The sequence below is a fragment of the Rattus norvegicus genome, chromosome 14, assembly GCF_021556685.1.
Source record: "Rattus norvegicus strain SHRSP/BbbUtx chromosome 14, alternate assembly SHRSP_T2T, whole genome shotgun sequence".
NCBI classification, from domain to species: domain Eukaryota; kingdom Metazoa; phylum Chordata; class Mammalia; order Rodentia; family Muridae; genus Rattus; species Rattus norvegicus.
This window is the reverse complement of record NC_141547.1, coordinates 83,879,812-83,898,442: the sequence shown is the minus strand read 5'-3', so window position 1 is coordinate 83,898,442 and position 18,631 is coordinate 83,879,812. Positions and strand designations below refer to the sequence as shown.

Genomic DNA, 18,631 nt, shown 5'->3' with positions numbered 1-18,631 from the left:
TCTTCTTGTCTCCTCTCTCTTTTTGCTTGGGACCCCCTGACTAAGAATTGGAAGTCCTGTCCCGTTCTCTTCTGCTAAGTTATAAGCGGAATCAGCTCTTTATCAACCATTCGAAAGTGATGGAGAACAATTTTTACACATTGTTGAATCAGGAGATGTTCCACATATCCTGACGATGCCAATGTTCAGATTGCAGGCTGCTTCCAGATCTCTGGGCACAGCAATCAGCATCTGAAATACACACTGCCCAAAGTCATCCATATGTATGAATGTATGTATGTAGTATGTAGTATGTATGTTTACATATATATCACAACAATTAAAGAAAACGTGATCATGAATTTGAAAGGGGGATGATGCTTTATGGGAGAGTTTGAAGGGAAAAAAGGGAAGGGGGAAATGATGTAACTATTTATAACCCCCTGAAAAACTAAAAAAAAAAAAAAAAGTCCAGAAACAAACCTACATAAATATGATATTTCAATGTTAACCTCTTGCAGTAGTACTGTGGTAAGAAAGACAATGCGGCAGTCAGTGTGACTTGGACTGGGGGCTATGTAAAATTAGTTGGATTTGACCGAAAGCCCTGAAACTTTGCTGTCTGTCCTGAATTCACGACTGAGAGATGTAAAATCAGGAAACGTGACTTCATTTCCATCTCTATCTGCTTTGGACAAGTTGGTTTTCAGCGGCTGGAAATTTAATTGCTGTGTTGGTGAGCTGGACTGGCAGCCACAGGGGATCTTCATGAAGTTTGTGAGGACTGGAGGCTAAGCCGAGCAGAGCTTCGCAGATGTGAATAACTTTTATCAGGACCTAGTGTTGGGAAGTCTGCATTTTTGGGGTTGAGGGACTCCCAGGGAGTACTGGGAGCCTCTGGGAAGCCTCCAGTCTCCAGCAGTCAGCCTTTCCATCTTCAAGAAGCTGGGGGAGACTTTTTCACCTTGAAGAAAGCAGGGGAGACTGAAGCTGAAGGAGAGCAGGAAGGAGAGAGGAGGTTCAGGTGGGCAGAGGAAGCCCTGTATGTAAAATCAGTGCAGTGACAAGACCCCCCTGAGCTAGCTTGCTTCCTTCTCTTCCTGTGACTTTCTGTTGGGTTTTGACTTCTGCCTGCAAGGATCATTATCCAGTAGTTTAGTTCGTCCATAAGATATAGAATGTCCTCAAATCTTGAGACTGGATAGATGGCTCACTGGTTAAGAGCACTGGCCGCTCTTGCAAAGCTTTGGTTCCCAGTATCTGCCTAGTATCTCACAACCGTTTGTCACTCCAGTTCCAGGGCATCTGATGTCGTCATCTGACCTCCGTGGGCACCAGGCACACACCCGGATCACAGGCATACGTGCAGGCAAAACATTCACATGCATAAAATTATCAAATCTAAAAACAAAAACAAAAAAAATCTAAAAAAAAAAAAAAACCCAAGAACCAAACCCTTCAAATGTATTACATCATAGGGTTGTTTTTTAAACACCTTTGTGTGGTAGGCACAGCGATCATGTGACATGGGTAATGAGGAAACTGGAACACAGAAAAAGGAAATGAGAAACAAACAAGTGTAAATAAGTACCAGGATTCAAATTGACGAGAGCTCTCTTCGTTTTGTCTTCTTAGGCCCTTGTTCTGGAAGTGTATTTTGCAATGAAGGAAATGGACTCTAGAGCCTGGGGTACACTCAACACACACACTCTCTATACCCAGCCTCTATAAAGTGGGTTTTCCAGGTCATGCAGAGTTTGCTCTTTTGTATTTAGAGACAATTTCCTAATATCCGCCTTATAGGCCCCCATTAGTGGGGAGGAAGGGTAGTGTGATGTTCACAGATGTCCCTCAATATTGGGTTGTTTGAGTTCAAACTTCGGCCTTCTCGTTTCACCTACATCATAAGGTCGAGGTGGTTTGGTGCGCACTGAAAGCTTCGGTGCACACTGTGAGTTCACGGGTACAGGAAAATTCCTTCAAAAGTTTTACATACTGGTGGAGGATTCAGTATCACTCCGGATTAAAAAACAAACTGCTATTCTTGATAAACAGAGAGGAAAGTGACAAGCCAACCCACTTGCTCTTTCCATGTGGACTGTGGGAAGTGTGGGATTGGTGGAGAAAGTGTGAATTTTCTGTTGCTTGAGTTGTCTACCCAGAGCAACTTTATTAGTGTCTAGCTGTCCAATAGGGAGTTGTCCTGGCAGTCAAGGGCTAGTTCCAGGACAGCGATGGCAGTCTATCTATTACTCTACATCTCTTGTCATTCATTTATTTTATGTTCTGTTTCTTTTCCTGTCCCACAAAGGCCACGATAATATACAAAGGGGCAAATCAGGACAGTGGATTATAAATGAAGGTGTAGAATTTCTTTCTATCACTACCAAAAGATCTTGTTTCCCCCCCTTAGGTCCAACAGGTGCTATCACTACTCTTCAAGTTTAGCCTTGTGCTTCTTTAGTGAAGGTGACAATAGAGACACAATCAGCTGCATTGAAGAGGAGGAAGACATCAGGTTCTCAGAGAGCGATGGCAAGTCTTTGCTAACTGATCTGTGATGTAATACTTTCCCTGAGATTCTGTGATTCGGTGGGTAGTATAACCTAGAGAGTAGCAGGACGGTTTTATTGTTGTCGGGGTCTGGGTTTGAAGTTTTAGTTAAATTCAGCTTAATCTGGGTTTTACTTTTTTTTTCATTTGTAAAATAAAGATAGCCCTGACCATTTATGAAGATTCAATTAGATAAATAGAAAATTGCTATTCCACAATTAGGAGATTTGCCTGGCTATTGTCTTGCCCAATTTTAGGTGCTAATGACAAATAAGACAGCATCCTTTTTTCTAATTATCCTTAAACTCTAATGGGGGCAGAAAGGCAATGTTGAATACAAAGACACAAATAATTGCTGTGTGTAGGGGCAACAAACAATGTAACAAAGAGAGGGATAAATTTCATTTACTTGTCTTCTGGAAAAAACAAGGTCATATTAAAATTCATCTGAGGAAGTGAAAGAAACATATCAGAGGGTTTGTCAGGACCTAAGACAGTGGTTCTCAACCTTTTAAACGCTGTGGCCTTTTAATACAGTTCCTCATGTGTGGTGACTCCCAGCCATAAAATTAATTTTCTTGCTACTTCGTAACTGTAATTTTGCTACTGCTATGAATTGTAATGTAAATACCAGATATGCAGGATATCTGAGACCCCCAGGTTGAGAACTGCTGACCTAAGATAAGGTTTTAGATTATTTCTTCTGGAGGCCAGCGTTAAGTAGGTCCCCCCCCCCCCTTGCTTTTCTTTGAGCACTGAGATTTTTTTATTTGGAGCTGAGGTTGAGGCAGTTTGAACTTGTATTCTCGGATAATATAGCACACTATATTTACATGCACCGTATTAAGTTAGTTTTATATTCACTATGCTTGCTGGAGAAATAATATTACTACTGTTCTAAGTTTTTTTTTTTTTTTTTTTTTTTTTCCGGAGCTGGGGACCGAACCCAGGGCCTTGCGCTTCCTAGGTAAGCACTCTACCACTGAGCTAAATCCCCAGCCCCCTAAGTTTTAATAGTAGAGTAAGCTGATGCTATCTTGGTCCATTCAGTTGGAAAAGAAGCCTCCTGAGAATCTTTCTAATACTTGTTTTTCTTTTTCTTAATTTTTAACGGTTTATCTAATCATTTCTCATTTTTCTATTCTTTCCTTAGTCTGTCTCTCCTCTCTTGCCTCTCTGCAGCCACATTCCGGGGACCTGCAGCCCCGCCCACATCCTGGGGCGTGACCAACGAGCCAGGCCCCGCCCCCGTCCATCCCATGACGGCCAGCCCACTCCGCCCCACCTCCCCCGACCGCGGACAGCGCGCCGGGGCGTGCGCGCGCGTCCCCGCTCTCAGCTCCGATCGGTCTCGGGAGCGCGCTCTGTGTGGCCGCTGCCGCCATGTTGTTGTGGTTGTGAGAAGGCGGCGGCGGCAGCGGTGGCGGCGGAGCAGCCGGTGGAGACGCTCCAGCGGCCCAGGCGCTGCCCCCCGCCGACCCTGGCTGGCAGCCTCCTGGGGTGGCGGAGGAGGCCGTGCGGTGGCGGGCCTCGCCATGTCCTGCCTCCCGGTGAGAAGCCCACCCTCCGGCTCCGGTGGCGAGGAGGTGCTGGAGGAGGGGCGGGCCTGGGCCGGGTGCGGCGGCTGTCACCGGCTGGGGAGGCGGTGGCGGGCCGAGGGCTGGGGTGGCCGCGGCCTCCCGGGGCAAGCTCTCGGAATGGAGCACTGAGGCCCGGCCGGGCGAGTCGGGGGAGGCGGGGTCGCCGAGCTCGGCGGCCATCCGGAACCTGGCGGTGGGCAGCACTCCCGAGTGTTGGGAGCTACCGCTCGGGCGCCCTGGAAAACGCTCCCGGGCCTCCGGGAGGTGAGCGTGTGGCCTGAGGCCCTGGCCGAGACTTTGGGAGTCCTTAGTGGCGAGTGGCCGGAGGTCGTGCTGTTGGAAACCGCGGGCTAGCAGTGCGGGCCTCAGCCTAACTGCAGCAGGGCATCTTCCTGACCTGGTAGTACTTGAAGGGGAACGAAGGTCCAGGGGTGGTTGAAGGAGCTCAGGGAGCACTGCTCAAGTAGCTCTGCAAAAGATTAGTGTTATTTCTTGGGTTGAAATTGTACTGGATGTATTGCGTTTCATGACCCAAGATGATGTTGGGGCCAGAAAACTTACTGCAAAAATTTGAAGTAGAGTTTGAGCACTCTATTAGGCCACCTGGAGTCTGATCATCTCACCTGGGGAATTAACACACAGGTTTGTTAGATATTAATGTTCAGTCGTCGTCAGAATGAAGTTTACATTTTTACGCTTCTTATTATCTTGACATCTACTTGGCTTTTTGACATTTAGGGTTTTTTGCTTTTTGGTTTTTGTTTTTTTGTTTTTGTTTTGTTTTGTTTTTTTGTTTTTTTTGTATGAAAAGTGCATATGCTCTTGTAGTGGGGGCTCAGCTTCGTTTCTCATGTGAACCGTGAGTCGTCAGAGGTTACGATTGAATGGTTCTTTATCAAGATGATTTTGTTTGTGGGGATGTGAAGGAGTCCTCCTTTGAGATTCTGCAATGTTTCTGTGTTTTTACTTGGAAACCAAATAACATGCGTTGGTGGCCAGTGAAAGACTTCTTTTCCATGACTTGAGTGCGTAGAAGAGTTTACAGAATGACACCGTTTCGAGTAAACGCTATGCAGTATGTTATTAAACTAAGTTTGGAAGCTTCTAGAAGGTTAGAGTGATTGCCTATGAAGACGTATTTTACCCCTACCATCTTTACATTTTAGGTAACTGTGAGCAGCATGATGAATCTGTTCAGAAGGCATTAGAATACATTTTATCAACTTAAATGTTGTTTAACTGAAGGTATGTCCAGAGATACACCAAAGACATAGAGGGAAAAATAAAGGGAGGCATGAAGTCTGCTTCTAGCCCACAGAGGGGTCCTAAAGGTGCCTTCTAACATGCCAACATTGTATTTATTTCTAAGCCGTCTGACTCAGGTTTCCAGTAAAGTGGAGGGTAGCAGGGTGTGTTACAGTCATTTGAGACCGGGTTGTGAACCTGGAAGGTGTACTGTAGTTGTTAAAAGTTCTTGTAATTTGCTTCGGGCTGTGAGGTATGGTAAAGTCAGTTTAAGTCCTAGTTTATACTTTCTGTGGTAATTGGAATTCTGAGTTATCAAGAGATGGATTCATATTTCAAAGGTGTGTTGAGTACTAGAATTTTGGAAGAAGCAAACGAAAGTATTACAACAGTTGCATAGGATTATATATTCTGACATATCATAGAGAGGCCCATCCAGTTGTTCTCTAAGACCAGAAACCTTGTCTTGTTCAGTCTCCTGATATTCCACTACTTATCATAGTTCTCAGCAGAATTTTCTTTCCAGATATTTTTTAGCAAATGAATAGTATTAGTATGAGAAACACTAGTGTTAGTTATTAAGAATTTCTTGATGGCTTACATTTCATTCTTTGAAACTTGGACTTTTCTGTAAGAGATTCTGTTTTCTATAGATTGTGAAGTATTTACAACTTTAGGTTTCACACTTTTTATTGACTTTAGAGGTGGTATAGACTGATGGGACATTCTGTGCTGGTGGATAGATCTGGATCGTTTGTGGCATTAATGGCTGTTGGGATATTACTTCTCTGAACTTGAGTTTCCTCATCTACCTAATTTAGACCTCATACTGAGGCCAAGTTTTTACACATTTTAATTATTCTTTTTAAATAAAGGAAAGTGTAATATATATATATTTTTTTTATTCCGGAGCTGGGGACCAAACCCAGGGCCTTGAGCTTGCTAGGCAAGCGCTCTACCACTGAGCTAAATCCCCAAACCGAAAGTGTAATTTTTATTTAAAAGAAACAACTCAGGCTAAATTGCCAAGAGTTTGAGAGAACTGTGGGCCAGCCACCTAAGTAAGTACCACATTAGCCAAAGCTTCATAGTAAGATCCTGTCTTAAAAAACGAAAACAGAAGCAGGAGCGATGGCTTACTGGGTAAAGACACATGCTGCAGGGCCTGACAACCTGAGTTTGATCCCTGGACCCACGCAGTGGAAGGAGAGAACAAAACTCTTTTTTTTTTTTTTTTTTTTTTGGTTCTTTTTTTTCCGGAGCTGGGGACCGAACCCAGGGCCTTGCGCTTCCTAGGTAAGCGCTCTACCACTGAGCTAAATCCCCAGCCCCAAGAGAACAAAACTCTTAAGTTGACCTCCACATGTGTTCATTGACACACATATGCACACATACACAAAAAAAGAAATTAAAAAGAAACAAAACTCTTACAAATTTGCCCCAAAATCTCAGAAACAGTATTCTGTTTTGAGTTTTGCTTTTAGCTTATGGATTTCATGCATTTCTCAAAAGCGCTCAGGAAATTGAGTGCATGTTGCAAGTTTGCAGAAACAGCACACTTATGCTGTTGTAATTCTCTTTATGTTGAAATCAAGTCAAGTTTCACAGAGGGCCCTTCATAATCTGGTATGAAGATACAATTCTAAGAATGTTTGGAAGAAGTTTGTGCACGCTTTATGTTTAGTGGCTTCTTACGGATTTCCCAGTTATGTAATTTTAAATTTGTTTTTAGGAGTTATTCTCTCCATTCACCATGTGCGTCCTGGGGGTGGAACTCAGGTCGCAGGTTTGGCTGTGAGTGCCTCTATCTCCTGCGCTATCTCCCTGACTGTTGATGGTGAATGTCTATGTAATTTCATAATCAGTGAAACCGATTTAAAATTAAGTCTGAGGTCACATCCAGATTGGATTGAACTAGGGTTCCCAGTAATTCAAGACTACTACTACTACTACTACTACTACTACTACATGTCATTGCTATTTTTAATCTTAATTTTGTGATCTTAATACTGGTGTGCTTTCATTTTCATTTTTGTACTGTATGAAGAAACTAGAAAACCTTTTAAAGTTGATATTTGTATCCTGCACTAAAAATGAAAATTGTTTTAGTGTAATAGTGGATAGCTCAGTGAGTCTTGAGTCCGCTTAGTGCTACTCCTTAGCCCTTTTGTTTCTAGCAAGCCATATAACATTCCCTCATTATTAAAAGGAAGAACAGTGTCTACTTATTTCATAGGTTGTGAGGGAAGAGCAGGTGGAATGACACATGAAAAATAAGCTAAAAATGTAATGATAGAATCCTGTTGCCTTAGAATTCTTTTTTAAAAAAATTTTCATGAAAGTATTAGATTGTCTAGCTTGGCAGTGGTGACTCATGCCTTTAATGCCAATACTCAGGAGGCAGAGGCAGGTGCATCTCTGAGTTCAAGGACAGCCTGGTCTACACAATGTGTTCTAGGACAGCCAGGGATACATGGAGTAACCCTGTCTCACACTCGATCCCCCAGTAAATAGAGTTGGCTAGTGAGCAGAGATAAACAGGAGCATATTGTTAAATGCAGAATTTCCTGATGCCACTGAGAAGGCAGCCGAAGTGGAGAAACCCTTCAGCACTTGTATCTGTTACTGAAATAGTCATGGGGTTGCAGGGGTTCCAGCAGAGGGGATCTCATCTTGCAGGGTGAATCCTGGTTGGGAACTGGAACTGAAGTAAAGCCCATCAATTCAAATGCCCATAAGGATCAAGTAGAATACACTTAGCTGTATTTGATCTGTATTTTGGAGCTGTGGTGGTAGGTGGTTAGAGCAAAGAGCTTAGCTTTGTTCTATGTAAAGTTTTAGAAATGTGTTTTTGTTTCTTTTTTAAAACATTTTTAAATTTAAGTGTATGTATGTATACCATATGTATGTGTGCATGTGCAGGAGCCTGCAGAGTTCAGAGAGATGTCAGAACTCTTAGAGCTGGAGTTATAGATGATTATGAGCCTCCATGTGGTTTCTGGGAACCAAAACCAGGTCCTCTGCGATTTCTACAGCCCCAGAACTGTGTTTTCTAAATGGCAAGTGGCATATTGCAGGGTAATGAAGTCAGTGCGGTTACTGGAAAAAAAAAGCATTAAAAAGGATGTCAATACATGCTAATGGTAAAACTGTTGATTGGGGACTGTGTTTATTATTATTATCTAAGTTTATACTGGGTGTGGCATACACCTTTAATCCTAACACTCTGGAAGCAGAGGCATGAGGATTTCTGAGTTCGAGGGCTACCTGGTCTACATAGTGAGCTCCAGACCAGCTCTGGGGCTCCATCGATATGCGCAGGTATATGTGTGTATGTGTGTGCAGGTATATGTGTGTGTGCATGTGCAGGTATATGTGTGTGTATGTGCAGGTATGTATGTGTGTGTGTGTTTGTGCAGGTGTATGTGTGTACGTATGTGCAGGTATATGTGTGTATGTATGTGCAAGTATATATGTGTGTGTTTGTGCAGGTGTATGTGTGTATGTATGTGCAGGTATATGTGTGTATGTATGTGCAGATATATGTGTGTGTGTGCAGGTACATGTATGTATGTGCAGGTGTATGTGTGTATGTATGTGCAGGTATGTGTGTGTGTGTATGTGCAGGTATATGTGTGTGTATGTGCACGTGTATGTGTGTGCGTATGTGCAGGTATATGTGTGTGCGTATGTGTAGGTATATGTGTGTGTGTGTGTGCAGGTATGTGTGTGTGTGTATGTGCAGGTATATGTGTGTATGTATGTGCAGGTATATGTGTGCATATGTGCAGGTATATGTGTGTATGTATGTGCAGGTATATATGTATATGTATGTGTAGGTATGAGTGTGTATGTGCAGGTGTGTGTATGTGCAGGTATAAGTGTGTATGTATGTGCAGGTATATGTGTGTGCGTAAGTGCGGGTATGTGTGTGTATGTATGTGCAGGTATGTGTGTGTATGTATGTGCAGGTATATGTGTGTGCGTATGTGCAGGTATATGTGTGTGTGTGTGCAGGTATGTGTGTGTGTGTATGTGCAGGTATATGTGTGTATGTATGTGCAGGTATATGTGTGTATGTATGTGCAGGTATATGTGTGTATGTATGTGCAGGTATATATGTGTGTGTATGTGCGGGTATGTGTGTGTATGTATGTGCGGGTATGTGTGTGTATGTATGTGCAGGTATGTGTGTATGTATGTGTGGGTATATGTGTGTATGTATGTGCAGGTATATGTGTGTGCGTATGTGCAGGTATATGTGTGTATGTATGTGCAGATATATGTGTGTGTGCAGGTACATGTATGTATGTGCAGGTGTATGTGTGTATGTGCGGGTATGTGTGTGTATGTGCGGGTATGTGTGTGTGTGTATGTGCGGGTATATGTGTATATGTATGTGCAGGTATGTGTGTGTATGTATGTGCAGGTATATGTGTGTGTATGTGCACGTGTATGTGTGTGTATGTATGTGCAGGTATATGTATGTGTGTCTGTGCAGGTATATGTGTGTGTGTGTGCAGGTATATGTGTGTGCGTAAGTGCGGGTATATGTGTGTGCGTATGTGCAGGTATATATGTGTGTGTATGTGCGGGTATGTGTGTGTATGTATGTGTGGGTATGTGTGTGTATGTATGTGCAGGTATGTGTGTATGTATGTGTGGGTATATGTGTGTATGTATGTGCAGGTATATGTGTGTGCGTATGTGCAGGTATATATGTGTGTGTATGTGCGGGTATGTGTGTGTATGTGCGGGTATGTGTGTGTGTGTATGTGCGGGTATATGTGTATATGTATGTGCAGGTATATGTGTGTATGTATGTGGAGGTATATATGTGTGTGTATGTGCAGGTATGTGTTTGTGTATGTGTGTGTGTATGTGCAGGTATATGTGTGTATGTATGTGCAGGTATATGTGTATATGTATGTGCAGGTATACGTGTGTGTGTATGTGCAGGTATACGTGTGTGTGTGTATGTGCAGGTATATGTGTGTGCGTATGTGCAGGTATATGTGTGTATGTATGTGCAGGTATATGTGTATATGTATGTGCAGGTATATGTGTATATGTATGTGCAGGTATATGTGTGTATGTATGTGCAGGTATATGTGTGTATATATGTGCAGGTATATGTATGTGCAGGTATATGTATGTGTGTATGTGCAGATATGTGTGTGTGTGTGCAGGTATGTGTGTGTGAATGTGCAGGTGTATGTGTGTATGTATGTGCAGATATATGTGTGTGTGTATGTGCATTTCAGCAGAAGTTAGATGCTAAGATTTGGTGCCAGTCTTTTTTTTTTTTTTTTTTTTTTTTTTTTGGTTCTTTTTTTCCGGAGCTGGGGACCGAACCCAGGGCCTTGCACTTCCTAGGTAAGCGCTCTACCACTGAGCTAAATCCCCAGCCCTGGTGCCAGTCTTTAAGGACTACTCATCTTGTAATCTGAGACAGAGCCTCTCATTGGACCAGTGCTCTGCAGCTGCATTTGTCTAAGCTGACCAGAAGCTGGCCTTCCAACCCCAAAGGTTTACTGTTTATGCCTCTTCCCCATCGTTGGGGTTACAGTCATGAGCCACCAATACACAACGTGTTAGATGTGATTTGGAGAGTGAACTCAGGTTCTCATGACTGTAGCAAGTACTTTATCTATTGAGCTTGTTAGCTCCCTTGTAGCTTTTTTTAGGTTTAAAAATGTTTTTTTACTATATTTTAATTTATTGTGTGTGTGTGTGTGTGTGTGTGTGTTCATGTATAGGTGTAGGTATGTAGGTGGGCATGTAGAGGTCAGGAGACCACTTGTTGAAGTAGATCTATCCTGTTGGTCTCAAAGATTCAACTAAGGTTGTGTCACTCTTGGCAGTAGCTTCTTCAGCTGAACTACCTTGCTGGGTTAAAAATGTCTTTTTCTTAGTGTAAAAATAATTTCATTCATTTATAACATTATACTTTGCATATAAATTCATTTGCCCATTGCCCTTTGCTCCACGCTTCCTATGGTGGCCTTTTCCTACTCTTCTGATTTCATGTCATTCATATATATATATATATGAATATATCATATATATGCACATATACACATGCACATATATGTATGATAATATGTATAATGTTACATTTAGATTCCTCATAGGATGGAAGATATATTATTTACCTCCCCCCCTTTCCCCTCTTTCTCCCCCACTCCTCACATCTCTTCTCATATAGTTTGCTTTTAAAGTAAATTTATTTCTGATTCAGAATGTTAGAGTAGATGTTCACTGTAAAAATCCCACAAGTTATGCGGGGTGTGGTGGTGCACGTGAAATCTCAGCACTTGGGAGGTGGATGCAAGAGGGCCAGTTAAGGCTGACTATCTACATAGTGACTTTAGAGCCTGCCTGGGCTGCAGGCGATTCTGTCAGAAAAAGCCTACAGTGGGGCTGGGGATTTAGCTCAGTGGTAGAGCGCTTACCTAGGAAGCGCAAGGCCCTGGGTTCGGTCCCCAGCTCCGGAAAAAAAAGAACCAAAAAAAAAAAAGCCTACAGCAAAACACTTCCCAAGCCCAAGCAACCAACCCACGGTCAAACCAGTTGAATCATCCCAGGAGAATACGTAAAAGTAGAGGTGGTCTATCCAGCTTGAATTTAACAGTTATTAACTCTTTCGTTATATGTTATCAATTGGAATACTTACAAGAAAAGCTTTCCATGTGAAATTTATATTCTCATGATGGAGAATATTCTGTAATCATATTCTATAATCATAGTTTACAGCAATTTTTTGTTAATTTATGTTACCTTAATTTTTTTTTTTAAATAGTGCTATGATGAACTGGTGTGGACATTTTCCTGCAGTTGTGCTGTTTTTTTAATCTTGTAAGTTTGCTTCTCAGGTCGTAGGGTATTTTTTGTTGTTATTGTTTTTGCTTTTCTGGTTATTGGATCAAGAACCTTGAACAATGCTTAGAGTCTATCCCTTGAAATAAAGGTGTTTTAAAATTTGGATATATTGAAGGTATCATGTTAATAGGATCGATGTCTTAATTTCCCATCAACATGTTAAAACCTATGTCCATACATTCACACTAGCAATTTACCAATTACAGCTTGTAACTCTGACATTAAAGTGGATTAGTTTTTCTATTCTCTTTTCAGCACCAAGACTTAACCTCTATAGTTTAACTGTGGAGGGGTAAACATGAGTTAAATAATAAAGCAGTGCTTTAGATCTCTGGAGATGAGGTTTTTTTTTTTTTTTTTTTTGGTTGCTTGCACCATTAGTACAAAAGTTTGAGCACTAATTTTTAATACCTTGGTGTTTAATTTGCAAACTATGTATTTGTATATGATATGGAAGACAAAAAACAGACAAGAATGAAAATTACAAATGAAGCCTAAATCTGTTTTTCTTTCACCCAGTGAGACATCTCTTGAGGTATATTGTATTCTGCTCTGGCTGTCAATGCTTAAGATTTCTAAGGTGGAAAAATTGTTTTTTTCTGTTTTTTTTTTTTTTTTTTTTTTTTTTTGAGACATGTGACTCACTAGGCTGGAAGAACGGCTATGAGGAGTAGTCTGGACTGGAACTCAGAGATCCACCTGCCTCTGCCTCTGCCTCTCTGCCTCTCTGCCTCTCTGCCTCTCTGCCTCTCTCTGCCTCTCTCTGCCTCTCTCTGCCTCTCTCTGCCTCTCTGCCTCTCTGCCTCTCTGCCTCTCTGCCTCTCTGCCTGCCTCTCTGCCTCTCTGCCTGCCTCTCTGCCTCTCTGCCTCTCTGCCTCTCTGCCTCTCTGCCTCTCTGCCTCTCTGCCTGCCTCTCTGCCTGCCTCTCTGCCTGCCTCTCTGCCTGCCTCTCTGCCTGCCTCTCTGCCTGCCTCTCTGCCTCTCTGCCTCTCTGCCTCTCTGCCTCTCTGCCTCTCTGCCTCTCTGCCTCTCTGCCTCTCTGCCTCTCTGCCTCTCTGCCTCTCTGCCTCTGATCGGGCATTTCTCCAGTTATGAGAGATCGAATGATTCTGTTTAGTTGGATTATAATTTTTATAAAGTGCCCCATGCTCTCGAGAGTCATTTGTAATAAGGATAAGGTACATCTCAGTCATCAACTTAATACTTTTTGTGATTGCTGACTAATTGAATTAGAAAAGACAAAAAGATAAGGAACAGTAGAGTCTACTTCTCCTCGAAAGAACTGAGACTACATAGAGCAGTCCACAGTTTGTGAAAGCAGCTCTCCTGTAAAGCATCCTTGTTCTTTTACCGAGTTTGGTTTTTGGAGACTGAGTAAAGAAGTGTGATTGCTGTTTGCTTTCCTTTGCTTGCAGAGTACCTGGTGACCTGTTTTGACTCTCCATTTGGAAGGGCCTGGTCTGTACCATTGTAAACATGCTTTACCGAGTTGTGATGACTGCTCCTCCTCCTTGTCTTTGGCCTGGGAACTGAGCCCAAGGTCTTATCCAGGTGAGCACTCTCCCACTGAGGCGTAGCCCCCAGCCTACTTGGTGCTCTTTATTTTGAGGCAGGATCTCACTAAGTTTCTCAGACTGGCTTCAGTCTTAGTCTGCAGCCCACACTGCCTTGGATCGCAGTTCTCCTGCTTATACCCCTTAAACACTAGTGTTAGAAGCACGTGCCTCCATTCCTGTTGGCTACTTTTAAGCTTCAGAAGTTGTTTTTGACTTGGTGTCCCTTTACCCATAAGTTAGGAAGTTAGGAAACATTTTCTTGAGTTAGAAAAAAATTGTCTCCCCTTCTTCTCCATCTTAGGGAACTTACTTCTTGTTTTGTACGGTCATTGTCAAAGAAAGACAATTAAAACCTCAGAGATTGTGAAAAGAGATTATAATTAAGCAGCTTGAATGGTTTTCTTTTTTTCAACTAAAAGGAATGAAATACTTAATGTTGAAGGTGGTTGCTTCGTAAGGTACCTTGGACACAGACCAGGTATCTTTTTTTTTTAATCTCGTGCAGTTGGCTATGGAAGGTTCTTTCTGCTGGGCAGTAGTGACACACACCTTTAATCCCAGTGCCCAGGAGGCAGAGACAGGCCTGAGTTCTGTGTTCTAGGCCCGTCCGATCTGCAGAACAAGTTCCAGGACAGCCAGGGCTACACAGAGAAACTCACTCTCTCTCTTATTTTAAGAGAGAGAGAGAGAGAGAGAGAGAGAGAGAGAGAGAGAGAGAGAGATCCTTCTTGGGCGTCTTAGATGCCACAAGGATTTGAGACCACTGTTACTGGAGATGTTGTAACTTAGAGGATTTGACATTAGGTGCTATATAAATTTAAGTATTTACAGGCTGATTAAATTGTCAACTTTTTTGAGACATCTCATGGAACTTAGGCTAGACTTACACAGCCTGATCTTACCTCAGCCTCCTAGGTATTGGGATTATATCCATATATCATCATGCCTGACCAGCACATACTCACTTACTCACATGAACATAAATTAAATTGTTCTTTTGAAAACATCATTTATGATTTTATTTATTATTAGCATGTATTTCTATATACCAGAATACATGTGGAGGCCAGGATTTGGGAGTTGAACCCTGAGTTTCTTGGATCAAGCTCAGGTAGCCAGGATTGCATGGAAAGCACTTTTACCCACTGAACTATTTTACTAGTCCAGATTATTGTTTTATGTAATGTGTAGAGAAGGTATTTTTGTAAGGTCAGTAGTTGTAGATCAAACTTTCAGCTATCCCTTTACCTCTCAAAGTATGTTCAAGGGTTGAAAAAAATTAATCTCTTAAAAGTCCCTTTACTAAATATATAAGCAATGTGCTTTGTCTTGTATAATGTTCTTAAACTCCTTTTCATAGTTTGTTGTGGGAGTGAAGGAAATGGAGTAAGGTTGATTCCCTTCACCTGCCTCATTTTCTTCATTCCTTTAAACATATATTCATAAAACACTAAAAAAAATGAATCTTTCAGAGAAACAGGATCTCTCCCTTGTTCTGTGTTACTTAAAATCTGGTTTGATAAACTAGTTAATATGCTTATACACAGAAGAACAGACTATGGGTAGAAGTGTTAGTAGTGATTAATAGCTGTCTGGTGAGATAATATGACTTTTTTGTTTTATGTTCTTTTATAATTGACTAGTTTTCTCTAACAAGTATATTTCCTTATAGTTAGGAAAAAGAGTAGGTTTGAAAAATTAATTTAAAAACTGTTGTAGTTTTACCAGCACAGAATAGAGGAAAGTGGAGTTAAAGATAAGCTTCTCAAGCATAGTCCACAAATTGTTAGACTCCAGTCATTAAAATATTGGAACTTTCTTCTTCTGTCTGTACTGAGTCCTTTTAGGCTTTTGAAATGAAAGGCAGTGTCAGGGAGGAGGTGTTGGGTGGTAATCTGCCTAGAGCTATGGAAAGATTGGAAACAGTGATCCTGTACTGTACTCAGAAATGGCGAAGTGATAATCCCGTAGAAGCTAGCTAGTTAGCTCCTCATAGGACGTATACATCTGTTGATCAGCTGAATGGTGGGTAAGACAGCAATTTGAAGTTGATAGAATTTGAGCCTGCAAGAATAAATAGAAGTGTGCTAATTGAAAGGGAAAGGGAGTTTTGGTAAAGGACTGAACTGAGATCCTTATGTATTTAACAGTGAGGCTAGGATATATTCAGGAGCTTGGTTACAGAGAACTTGGACCGGGAGGAAAGGTAGCCTAGTATGGAAGATCTTGAATTTAAAAGAACATATTTAGGGGATAGAAAAAATGGAGCTAATACTTAATGCAGCTAAGTATTACTGCCTTTGCCTCATCATTGCTGGGGTCACAGAGATCCACCTGCCTCTGCCTCCTGAGTATGTCCCCCCACCACTGCCACCACAGCCACCGCCTCACCATTTATAGAATCTTAATGTGGAGCAGTTACCTAGACGAACAGTAGGAAGAGATTATAAAATAGAACTGTTTGGTTATTTATAGATTGGCTGTGAAACAGTGGTTTCCAACCTTCCTAATGCTGCGACCCTTTAACATAGTTCCTCATGTTATGGTAACCTCCAACCATAAAATTGTTTTGTCGTTCTTCACAACTGTAATTTCGTTAATGCTATGAATCATAATGTAAACATCTGCTATGTGACCTCTATGGTCTGGACTCACAGGTTGAGAACTACTACTGTAGAGCCTGTGAGATGGCTCAGCAGATAAAAGGGCTTGCTATTCAAGTCTGGTGACTTGAGTTTGATCCTTGGGACCTAGAATGGAAAGAAAGCTGACTCCTACCTAAAAAATTTCCAATGACCTTTACATGTAAACTGTGGCATGTATGAATCTGCATTCACATATGCCACACACATACAATATTAAATAAAGTAAAATGAGTTGGGGTTGGTGAGATGGCTTAGTGGGTGAAAACATTTACCACCTAGACTGACAGCCAGCGTTCAGTCTCTGTAGCTCACATTCCGGAAGGAGAGAGCTGACTTTGCATGTCGTCCTCCAACCTCCTCTCTAGCGTATGTGTGTGAAAGATTTTTCATTTTATTTGTTTATTTTAACATGAGTGAGTGTGTTCTCTGTATGTATGTCTGTGTACCACATGTGTACCTGGTGTCTTTAGAGGTCAGGAGAGGGTCTGGATTCTCTGCAGTTGGAGTTACAGACTCTGTGAGCTGCCGTGTAAGTGCTCAGAACCAAGAGTCTGGAAGAGCAGCAAGGCTCTTGACCACTGGGCCATCTCTCAGCCTCTTGAAGGATTTTACAAACACTCTTTGGACTTCTAGGTAAAGTATATAATGAAAAAAAGTTTCTTGTTCCCTCCCACACATTATCTTGTTCTGTTATTAGAAATAATTAAGATTCTATCACATCTATGGTTAAAATTATTCTTTACTAAGATATACTTTATATAATAGTGTAAAAAAGCTATTATGATCAAGGAAGAATAGTTTGTTTGATAATCTCAAGCATTTTTTTCCAGTCCTTTGTGTGGTTAATCTGGTCTCTGCTGTTTGTTTTCTCTTTGGCTTTGTCTATTTTAGAATTCTATGCATAGGTCACACCGCATGCAGTTTTTTTAAATTGTGAGCTGGTGTCTCACTATATGTTGTTCTGGCTGTCCTGAAACTTCCTATGTGTATTAGGCTGACCTTAAACTTGCAGTGATTCTATTCTGCCTTTGAAGGGCAGAGGTTACAGACTGGCATATTGTACTTGATGTAGTGTAATTTGATATTCATCCTGTTTTGGTTATCAGTAATCAGTTTTTATTACTTCAGAATAGTATTTTGTTGTATGAATATGCCACAGTTTATCCCTTAGCTTATTTATATTGTTTTCAGGTTTTGATAATTATAAAGATTCTAGAAAGCTACTTATGTATACACATGTACGTATGCTCATGTATTTATTGTTTTATGATGAAGAAAAAAGGTGCCTGCAGTTGAGGAGATGTCTTGGTTGGAAGAGTGCTTGGTAGAATGTATGCAAGCCTGAAGATGCGATTTTGCACCCTGTCGCCCACATAAAAACACAGGTGTGCTGCGTGTCTAATCCCAGTGCTGGGTAAGGCAAGGGACTTCACTGTCCAGCAAGCCTAGTGGAATCATGGGTTCTGGGTTCAGTCAGAGAGCCTGTCTCAGAAAATAAAGTGGAGAGTGACTGAGGAAGACCCTTGATCCTGATCTCTGCCCTCTACATTCATGTACACTCAAATACAATGTCTAGCTGACCCAGCTTTTTGTTTGTTTTAAAGTTTTATTTATTTTATTTATATGAGTACTTTTGTAGCTGTTTCAGACACACCAGAAGAGGGCATCAGATTAGTGGTTGTGAGCCACCATGTGGTTGCTGGGAATTGAACCCAGGTCCTCTGGAAGAGTAGTCAGTGCTGTTAACCGCTGAGCCACCTCGCCAGCCCCTGTTTGTTTATTTGCTTGTTTGTTTGTTTGTTTAAGACAGGGTTTCTCTGTGTAGCCTTGGCTGTCTTGGAATTCATCGTAGATCAGGCTGGCCTTGAATTCAAGATTCTCACCTGCCTCTGTTTCCTGTCCTGAGTGCTGGGATTAAAGCTGTGTACCACCACTGCCTGGCTCTGATCCAACATTTTGATGTGATGTGACATTAACTATAAGCGTATTGGCATACTCATAACTGCTCTGGGACATGTTCATGGACAAGGTTGAACATGCTGGGACACTAGACCTTTTGTAACTTTACTACAGAATCTGAAAAGGCTGGTAATTTTCATAGAATATTGTCAGTTGTTTAGCAAACTTCACTCCTAGAAAAACCCACTTAGAAAGTAAATGAGAATAACCTGTTTATATGAGTATTCTTAAA

The 18,631-nt window shown here is 41.6% G+C and overlaps 1 protein-coding gene across 50 annotated transcripts in view; it reads left to right on the top strand.

The window, feature by feature from the left end:
• The first annotated feature begins 3,898 nt into the window (after positions 1 to 3,898).
• Mtmr3 (myotubularin related protein 3) overlaps positions 3,899 to 18,631 on the top strand; it is a 112,934-nt gene continuing 98,201 nt past the window's right edge. For 23 of the 50 annotated variants that reach the window (XM_087583431.1, XM_087583417.1, XM_087583408.1 and 20 more), the window contains 2 exon segments: positions 3,899 to 4,082; positions 13,655 to 13,790. The gene's annotated coding sequence lies outside the window, so the exon portion shown is untranslated. 50 annotated transcript variants of the gene reach the window in all.